This window comes from Triticum dicoccoides, chromosome 5B, assembly GCF_002162155.2.
Source record: "Triticum dicoccoides isolate Atlit2015 ecotype Zavitan chromosome 5B, WEW_v2.0, whole genome shotgun sequence".
NCBI classification, from domain to species: domain Eukaryota; kingdom Viridiplantae; phylum Streptophyta; class Magnoliopsida; order Poales; family Poaceae; genus Triticum; species Triticum dicoccoides.
In genome coordinates this window covers 623,554,751-623,564,360 of record NC_041389.1, presented here as the reverse complement: position 1 = coordinate 623,564,360, position 9,610 = coordinate 623,554,751, and positions in this window count along the sequence as shown.

The window sequence follows — 9,610 nt, the reverse complement described above, 5'->3', positions numbered from 1 at the left end:
AGATGATAATCACCGACTAGCACTTAAGAGTATTTTAAAACAGGCGCTTGCTGTGGACATTCTCTCCCGATAATCAAGGTGTTTGTTTCGTTGACACCAACGTCAACTTGACTTGGGATCGACTCGACCCAACCTCAACCCCAACGTTGGTTGGTGGTCTCCACCACCGCCGCAAATTAAGCTGGCTTTTATTCGTTGGTCTCCACGAACGTTCGTATGTCGGATGAACAGGTTCGCTCAATGAACCTGAACATGAAGCGCACTAAACATGATTTTGTTCACGATCTATAATTGATTTCGTAACATGCGCTGCAAGCTTGCATGCAGGAGTTGAGTGTGCAATTTTATTTTATTTTGTTGGTAGACCTGATGTACAGATTGTTGCGGTATAGAGCGGAATTGTGGTAACAAGAACAAATTAGTGCACAAGTGGATCTAAAACATTATTCTGTCCATGATCATTAGTTATTTTTGTAAGTGCACTCCTGGGTTCCATGGAGGAGTTGACCTGCTGTGTACGTACATCGTTGCGGTGGTGTAGATTATAGTGCATAAATGCGCTAACAAGATTAAATTAATGGATTAGTGGACCTAAACATAATTTAGTTCATGATCCTTTATTTATTTTGTAAGTGCGCCCTTGGTTTGCATGGAAGAATTGACCTGCTGTGTACAATTGCTGCGGTGACATAGATTATAGTGCAGAATTGTGCTAGCAAATCAAATTAATGTATGAGTGGATCTACAACATAATTTTGTATCCGTTTACTTTCTGTCCCTTTGTTTTTTATTTTATTTTTTAACTTCTTTCCTTTTTACCTTTTTTTACCGTGTTTTATAATTTAATTCTATTTTGTTATAAAATACTGGAACATTTTATTAATGTACATGAGCACATACATAAATATTCAAGATTTTTTCATGAACTTATTTGTGAATACATTTTTTTAAGTGTAGGGAACATTTCCCAAATATTAAATGAGTTTTTTAATCCAATATATGAACATAATATATATGACGTCCACGAACATTTTCCCTTTTCATAGTATATGACTTTTCATGATCTAATATGATTTTTGCAATAAAAAATTCTATTAAATACATTCTATGGAGATATATAAAATAAATAAAATTACGAAGATTATTGGGCCATACTAGTGGCCAACCCATGTAGGAACCTTCCAGGGTTGGAATAAATATATCGGTCACATTAGGCATTGGATAGGAGCTAATTCACTAATTAAGGAGTACTCTTTTCAAAGATCACTCCCACCTCCCTGGGCCGCGAGAAGTGACGTGTTGTATGCGTGCCACTTGTCATAACCTGAGATCATTTCTTTTTTCGTAGATTCTTTTATTTAAAACATTTTATCTTTTAAATCGTGCGTCCAAATCTTAAATCATTTTTACCATTGGACTCCTTGCGTTGAGATTTTAGAAACTAGATCCCATGTTAATAGGTTTTGATGAACTTTTTTTCCACAAAAAAAAACAAAAAACTAACAAACTGGGAGCACCTTTTTTCTTTCCGAAGAGACATGATTGTGCCTCTCGCGGAAGCAAATCCGTGCATCCACGAGAAGTAGATCTGTGACTCTCGCATAAGAAAAAAAAAGTGTTTTAATCCCTTTCGAGAGGCAAAGTTCTCGCGGAAGGAAAAATGCATTTTTTCGCAGAGGTACGACTTTGCCTATCGCGGAAGCAAATCTGTACCTCCATGAGAAGTAAATCAGTACCTCTCGCGGAAGGAAAAAAAGGAAACACATTTTTTACCTTCGGGCTTGCTAAAAATCAGTTGACTGAGATTTAACCAAGTCTCAATCGACCATGCAACATTTTTCTCAACAGTTGTAACTTTTGTTATACCGGTTGCAACATTCGTCTTGTTGGTTGTAGCATGTTGTCCCTCATCGATTGTAGCATATCGTCTCACCGGTTGTAACATTTGTCATTGACGGTTGTAGCATTTTAATCACACCGTCTGCAGCACCAATTTTCATTGCTTGTAAAACCGTTGCAACATTTTTCATCATCGGTTGTAGCATCTAGCCGTGCCGCTTGCAGCAAAAAAACTACGCTGACGTCACTCGACTGAGACTTGGTTAAGTCTCAGTCGACTGAGTTCTAGACAGGCCCTTTTACCTTTTTCGAGAGGTACGACTGTGCCTTTCAAGGAGGCAAATCCGTGCCTCCACGAGAAGTAAATCTGTGCCTCTTGTGAAAGAAAAAAATAAATGAAACCGTGTTCTTTTCCCTTTCCGGGAGGCACCCAAACGCAAATACATGCCTTCACGAGAAGTAAATTCGTGTCTCTCATGGAAGAAAAAAAACATTTTTTCACTAAATTTTTTTGGGTCCAAAACATAAGAAAAAACCGGAGGGTGGGAGGGGGGAAGCCAAATGAATCATCTAAAGACCGAAAACATGTACAGGAAAAACAATCGGATGATACACATAGAGCACGCCAAGTGGCTTGTTCCCAGCCAACCCAAAGTGATCCTTGTGGAGTCGCCCGAAGGAGTACTCGCTGATAAGTTGCTCTCAGATAGGAGCTGAGCAAACGTACATAGGGCGTCCTAATTGGGCCAACCCAATCACACGTATGTAGGCGCTCACCTGCTCTGGCGGTCCGGGTTTTCCAAGACGACCGTAGCAAAACAATCTCCCGTAGAAAGGAGCATTGTAGCAGATCAGGTTACTGTAGCCAAACAGTTTGAGTGAAAACATTGTTTTGAATTATGTGAAATTAGTGAAATCACTTCTTTAAAATAAGTGAACTTTTTTGGTTGAGTGAAATGAATGTTTTGTATTAAGTGAAATCAATGATTTAAAAATTATTTAAATCTGTTGATTGAAATGAGTTAAATATTTCATTTTAAATGAGTGAAAGAATTCTTTTTTAAATTGATTGAAATTGTTTATTTGAATTGAGTGAAACAAGTCTTCTGAAATGATTGAAAGTGTTTTGAAATGAGTGAAATCAGAGTTTTGAAATGAGCGAAATCAATGTTTTGAATACAATCTACACTCTGAGTTTTTAAGAAACGAGTGAAATCTGTTTTTTAGAAATAAGTGAAACATGTTTCATGAATTTTAAAATGTTTACAACATAATCTAATTTGATCTCCTTTTAAAGAGCTCGACGTTAGAAATTGAAATGTGTAAGCAGATTTAAAAATAAAATTTGTTTCATAAGATACCTATGAATGAACATCTCAGAAGAACATAAAATATTTGTAGTAAATTTTCTATGGATGAAGAGAGAGAACCATGTGCGCATGCAGCCAATACCTGACTTGCTGGCATAAAGCTGACACAGGACACCCTTTCTAGGCGTATCTAAAAGGTTGAGTAGTAAAAGGTTGAGTAGTCGTACAGTGCACAGGAAACCTGTACTCCCTTCGTCCCAAAATTCATGTCTTACATTTGTCTAAATACGAATGTACCAAATATTGTCTTAGATTTGTCTAGATACAAATGTATCTAATATTAAAACGTGACTTGATACATTCGTACTTAGATAAATCTACTTAGATAAATTTAAGACAAGACTTTCGGAACGGAGGGAGTAGAATAATGTCTCCTAGCATTTTTTGGTGAGATCCTTGAAGCCAGAACGAACGGCAGATGCAGACACAGGAGGTCCAATGCACGGTAGATTTTCCGCTTTCCATCAACAATAATACTGGGCAATTCAATTTATTGTATGTGTATAGCACGAGTCGGCGCAGAAAGAAAGTTAGGGTTTGTGCCTCTCGCCGGCGCCGGTGTAGGTCCGCCTCGTCTCCGATGACTCTAGGGTCATGGAGGTGCGGTGGATCCTGGCAAGGGCCGACGGAAGGGCTCCGTTTTTAGTCGTTTTTTTTAATTTATTAGGGTTTGTGTCCTACTCAGGAAGGCAAGACGGCGGCGGCTCCCTGAAGATGGAATAAAGGTCTCCCCGCCTAGCCCCCGTTCCGGCGGTGCGTCTAGCATCGTTGGTGGGTGTGTGGAGGTGTGTCTCCGGCAGATCTATCTTTGGTGGATTTGCTCGGATCTCGTCGTTGTTCATCTACGTTCGTGTGTCTTCGGTTTGGATCCTTCCGATCTACGTTATTTTTCATCGGCGGCGGTTGCTGTTCTGGGGTGTTGGTCCTATGGGGCCTTAGCACGACGACTTCCCGACTGTCTACTACAACAAGTTGTGCCCGGCTCCGGCGATGGAGGGTCGATGACGGCGGCGCGCCTTCGGCTCGCTTCGGTGCTTGTAGTCGTCGCTAGGTGGTCTGCGAATCTGGATGCAATTTTTATTTCTGGTATTCAATGTACTGTCATGATTGAAGATGAATAGATTGGAAGTTTTTCCGAAAACAAAAAGAGTCGAACAACTAATAAATCATCATGGTACGGGGAACTGTTGAGTAACGTGATTGTATTAGGAAACATAGGTTAGACTAGGAAATATTCTGGCTTGCCTTGTACTTCAAGTAGATCATGTACTCCTATATATATGCCCATTAGGCTCAAGCAATACAATGAACAACTATTCCACCAAATCCCTCTCTCCCTTCTAACATGGTATCTATCGCAAGTCGACCCTAAACCCTAGCCACCACCGCTTCCGCACCTGCGCGCCGCCCCCGGGGCGGTCGGCCTCCATGACCGCCGCCGGGGGCCGCGCCGCCCGTACCTAGGGTTCGTCCGCCGGTCGTGTTGACCGGCTGCCCTAGAGAGTCTTTTTCCCGATCCTTTGATCCGGGTTTTCTCTCTCGCCGGTCGTTTTGATCGGCGTCTACTATTTGGTTTTCCGATCTTTTCTTGATCGGTTTGCGTTGCCCACCGCCGCCGTCGACACCTCGCGCCTCTACTCCGACATCGGCGCAACCGGCCAGCTACTTCACCGACCCGGCGGCCTACCCGCCGGTCGCCCCGACCCGGCGGCCTCGCGTCATGCGGCGGCCCTTCACCGCCGCCGTTCGCGCGACGGCCCGCCCGTCGATCTACGCCGGCCGTCACCGCCTGCTCCGACCGGGACTCCTGCATCACCCCGACCCGGCGGCCTCGCGCCATGCGGCGGCCAATCATAGCCGCCCTGCCGCCCGCCGCCGCCGGCTTCATCTCGGACTCCGCCGCCACCACGCCTTCACCGAGCGGTGTCCCCGACCTCGCGCGCGATCGGCTTGATCACCCGCTCGCCGCCGCGATCCGCCTCATCTACGCCGCGCGACCGACCTGGCCCGTCAGTTACGCGCGCCTTCGCAGGTCCTGTGAAGATCGTCTCCGAGTTCAGCGCGCCCCTCCGTCGATCGAGCAACGGGCTGCCGCTGCGCTACCCCCGTAGCCGCAGCGCCGCCGCCCCGTGGTTCTTCTCCCGGCTGCACCGACCCGCGTCACCGCTGCGTCGCCCCTTCGGGCCGTAGTGCCGCGGCCCGCGGTCTACCGCCGCCCCGAGGCCGTCCACTCCCGGCCGTCCCCGTGGCTGCACCGACCCTCGCGCCGCCGCTGCGTCGCCCCGTCGGGCCGTAGCGAGCGTGGCACGCGGTCCACGCCGCCATCTCGAGGCCGTCCACGCGGTTGCACCACTCCGCGCTCCGCCGCTGTGCCGCCCCTTCGGGCTGTAGCACCGCGGCCCGCGGTCCCTGCGACCGTCCCGAGGTCTTCCGTCGTCACCCCGACCTGCCCGCCGCAGCCGCGTCGCCCCTTCGGGCCGTAGCGCCGCGGCCCGCGGTCCACTCCGCCGTCACCGCGCGTCGACCTCCCGTGGTATGCGCCGCGCCGTCTCCCTTGGCGCGGGAACACCACCGTCCGCGCCGGTCTTCGTCACGCTGTCAGGGTTCTTCGCCTACTTCGAGCATCGCCGCCGCACTCATAACCTAGCCGCCGCCGTCGCCATCAGGCCGCCGCCGCCGCTCTTCTTCGGCCGCCGCCGCTGCTACCACCGTAGCCGCCGCCGCCACCCGTCCACCCCGTTCGTCTTCATCCAGCACCAGCCCGTCGCCAGCGTCGCCGTCATCTACCCCGACCGCTTCATCTACTCCGACAACCGCGTGCGACATTGGCCCCGCGCCGATTGGCGCCGCAACCGTCGTCGAGTCCTTCTCTGCTGGCCTCTCCGATGTGACGCCCTCGATTCAATCGTACACTAATCATACACGCAAATGTGTACAATCAAGATCAAGGACTCACGGGAAGATATCACAACACAACTCTAGACACAAATTAAAATAATACAAGCTTTATATTACAAGCCAGGGGCCTCGAGGGCTCGAATACATAAGCTCGAAAACACAAGAGTCAGCGGAAACAACAATATCTGAGAACAGACATGAGTTAGACAAGTTTGCCTTAAGAAGGCTAGCAGAAAACAACAACGATCGAAAAGGCAAGGCCTCCTGCCTGGGAGCCTCCTAACTACTCTTGGTCGTCGGCGTCCGTCACGTGGTAGTGGGCACCCTCGGGGTAGCAGCCGTCGTCAAAGGTGGCATCTGGCTCCTGGACTCCACCATCTGGTTGCAACAACCAGAAAGAAGAAAGAAGGGGGAAAAGGGGGAACAAGCAACCGTGAGTACTCATCCAAAGTACTCGCAAGCAAGGATCTACACTACAGATGCAACATTATCAAAGAGGGGTTGTATATGTGGACTGGGCTGCAGAAATGCCAGAATAGAGAGAAGGCCTAGTCCTATCGAAGACTAGCATCTTCTGGAAACCACCATCTTGCAGCAAACAAGAGGGAGTAGAGTAGCATAAAGTAAAGTGGTAGTAGTGTTATCAACCTCGGCCAGAGATCCTTTCTCGACCCCCTGCGAGAAAGCAATCCCAGAGCCATACTATCCAGTTATCATCACAATCAAAACCTCATCACCATCCAGTTCTCATCACAAGTATCCAGTTCTAGTTGTATCGATCGGGATACAACTCCAAGTGTCCGTTACCGTAGGACAGGCTATCGATAGATGTTTTCTTCCCTGCAGGGGTGCACCAACTTACCCACCACGCTCGATTGACTCCGGCCGGGCACACTTTCCAGGGTCATGCCCGGCCTCGGCCAAACAATACGCCGCAACCCGACCTAGACTTAACAGAGAGGTCAGCACGCCGGACTAAACCTATGCCCCCAGGGGTCATGGGCCATCTCCCCGGAAACTCCTGCACGTTGCGTACGCGGCCGGTGAGCAGACCTAGCTACCTCCTTCAACAAGGCAGGCGCTTGCGCAGTCCAACCCGGCGCGCGCCACTCAGTCGCTGACGTCTATTAAGCTTCGGCTGATGTATACGACGCAGAACGCCCATACTATGCCCACGTGATGGTTAGTGCTATCAGGCCAGAGGCCCCTCGGATCAAATATCCAAATCGTAGTGGATTAGGAACGCGCGGTAACAAGCAGAGACTCACGAAAGAAGTGACCCCGTTGCCCCATCTCGAGGACTTGCGGCAAGGGCTAAGAATGCCCGGCCACGCCTCGTAATTATCTCACGGGCACCTTCCAGGTCAACCCGTCTCCACATCACTTTCCAAGTAACAGTTGTAAAGTCCAAATAGCCGTGTGTCCAAACATCAAGAGGAAAACCCAAGGAATCACCCTCGGTGGTTTCCACTCAATGTAATCATCAAGGTGAACGTAGAGGAATCACCCTCGAGGTTCACACTTGAGGGGTTGCACGACAGAGTCGTATCGGAAGTGGTTAAAGAGGAAATCACCCTCGATGACCACGACCGAATAGCTACACTACAGGGTTAACATCAGAAGTGTTGTAGAGGTCTCACCCTCGGCACTCGTTAGTAACTCAGTAGTGTCGAGCAACTAAGGGGAAAGTGATGTGCGGTGTCGGGGCCTGGTCTTCGATCCCGTTGATCGGGTCTTCAATGATGAAGCAGGGGCAACAAGGACAAGGTGGGGGTCACTGATGGATCACTAACCAACCTATACTAAGCAGTTTAGGATAAGCCGGTAAGGTAACAATAAGCAGGTTACAAAAGGAGGCTATGCATCAGAATAGGTGCAAACAATAACAGTAGCAAAATCTAATGCAAGCATGAGAGAATGGAATGGGCGATATCGGGATGATCAAAGGGGGGGCTTGCCTGGTTGCTCTGGCAAGGAGGAGTCGTTGTCGACGACGTAGTCGATCACCGGGGCATCAGCGGCCTCGGGGGTCTACCGGAGAGAAGAGGGGGAAGAAACAGTAAATACATAGCAAACAGAGGTAACACTAAGCATGACATGACGATACGTAGCACTAAGCGTGTTCTAACGCGGTCCTAGACGTTATAGGTGAAGGGGGAAATCAACCGGGAAGGTGTTCCCGGTTCCGGACCTGTGTCAGACAGATGACCGGAGGGGAAAGTTCCATGTTCAGCATGCTAGGGGCATGTGACAGATGAACGGACCGCGTATTCGGATTCGTTGGATTTTTCTGAGCAACTTTCATATAGAAAACATTTTCATCGGAGTTACGGTTTAAAAGTTACGGATTTTCAAAGTTTAAACCAATTTCTGAATTATTTTAAAAGCAGAAAAGGTTTATTACGCCAGTAGTGACGTCAGCATTGCGTCAGCTCTGCTGACCAGTCAAACTGACAGGTGGGACCCACCTGTCAGCCTCTCTGTCTAACAGAGGCTTAACTAAGCTAACAGGGTTAGTTAGGGGGCGTGGGCCCCAGCAGTCAGTGACTGGTTAGGTTAACTAATTAGTTTTATTTATAAAACCGGTTTAGTTAATCTAATTACGTGGTGGGGCCCGCACGTCAGTGTCACAGAGAAGCCCAGTCAGCACGTTGACTGGTCAAACCAGTCAACAGGGTCCCGTGGGGCCCAGCGTCAGTGACTCAGGTGATGGGGCCCACGCATCCATGTTGGTGGCTGCGCCGGGGAGGGCTCCGGCGACCAAGGCGACGGCGGCGTCTCGCCGGAGTTGGCCGGAGCCGCGCTACATGGGGCCTCCGGACCTACGGCTTGGACCTAAGGGCGCGGCCCGGCACCGCGCACACGATGGTGACGATGACTGGCGTCGGGGACGACCGGAGCATCGCCGGCGACGGAAAAAGGCGGCGACGACCTTCGGACGTGTGATGGCGAAGGCGAAGCAGCGTGCTACGGAACGAAAGGAAGGGCTGGGGAGGATCCCCGTGGTGCGGCGAGTCCAACGGGCTTGAGCCCGTGACCAAAAGGTCACCGGAGTCTCGCCGGCGACGAGCTCCGCGGCGCTGCGTTCGGGCGCACGTGGGGAAGCAGCTAGGGGGCGCGCCAAGTAGGCAAGGAGAGGGAGAAGGTAGGAGAGCTCACCGAGCGGCACGCCGATGGCCCTTGGTAGGTTAGGAGCGCAGGGGAAGCCGGAATTCGAGGGATCTCGCCGGCGGCAAGGGCGGAAGGGGACGAGCTCGTGCGACGTCAGCGGTGCTTCCCAGCTCCACCTGGGGGCACCAGACGACGGAGTCGACCCCGGCGGAGCTTCACGACAAGACGGCGGAGCGAGGCGGTGGCTGTGGCCGCGGTGACGACGGAGAACGGCGGCGAGCGCGCTCGGGAGAGGCGGGCGAGCGAGACAGGGTGGGGGAAAGAGCAGGTGGAGTGGGTGGTGCAAGTGGAGGCGGGGATCGAGGAGGCGAGGAGGCGCAAGCCTTATCCCC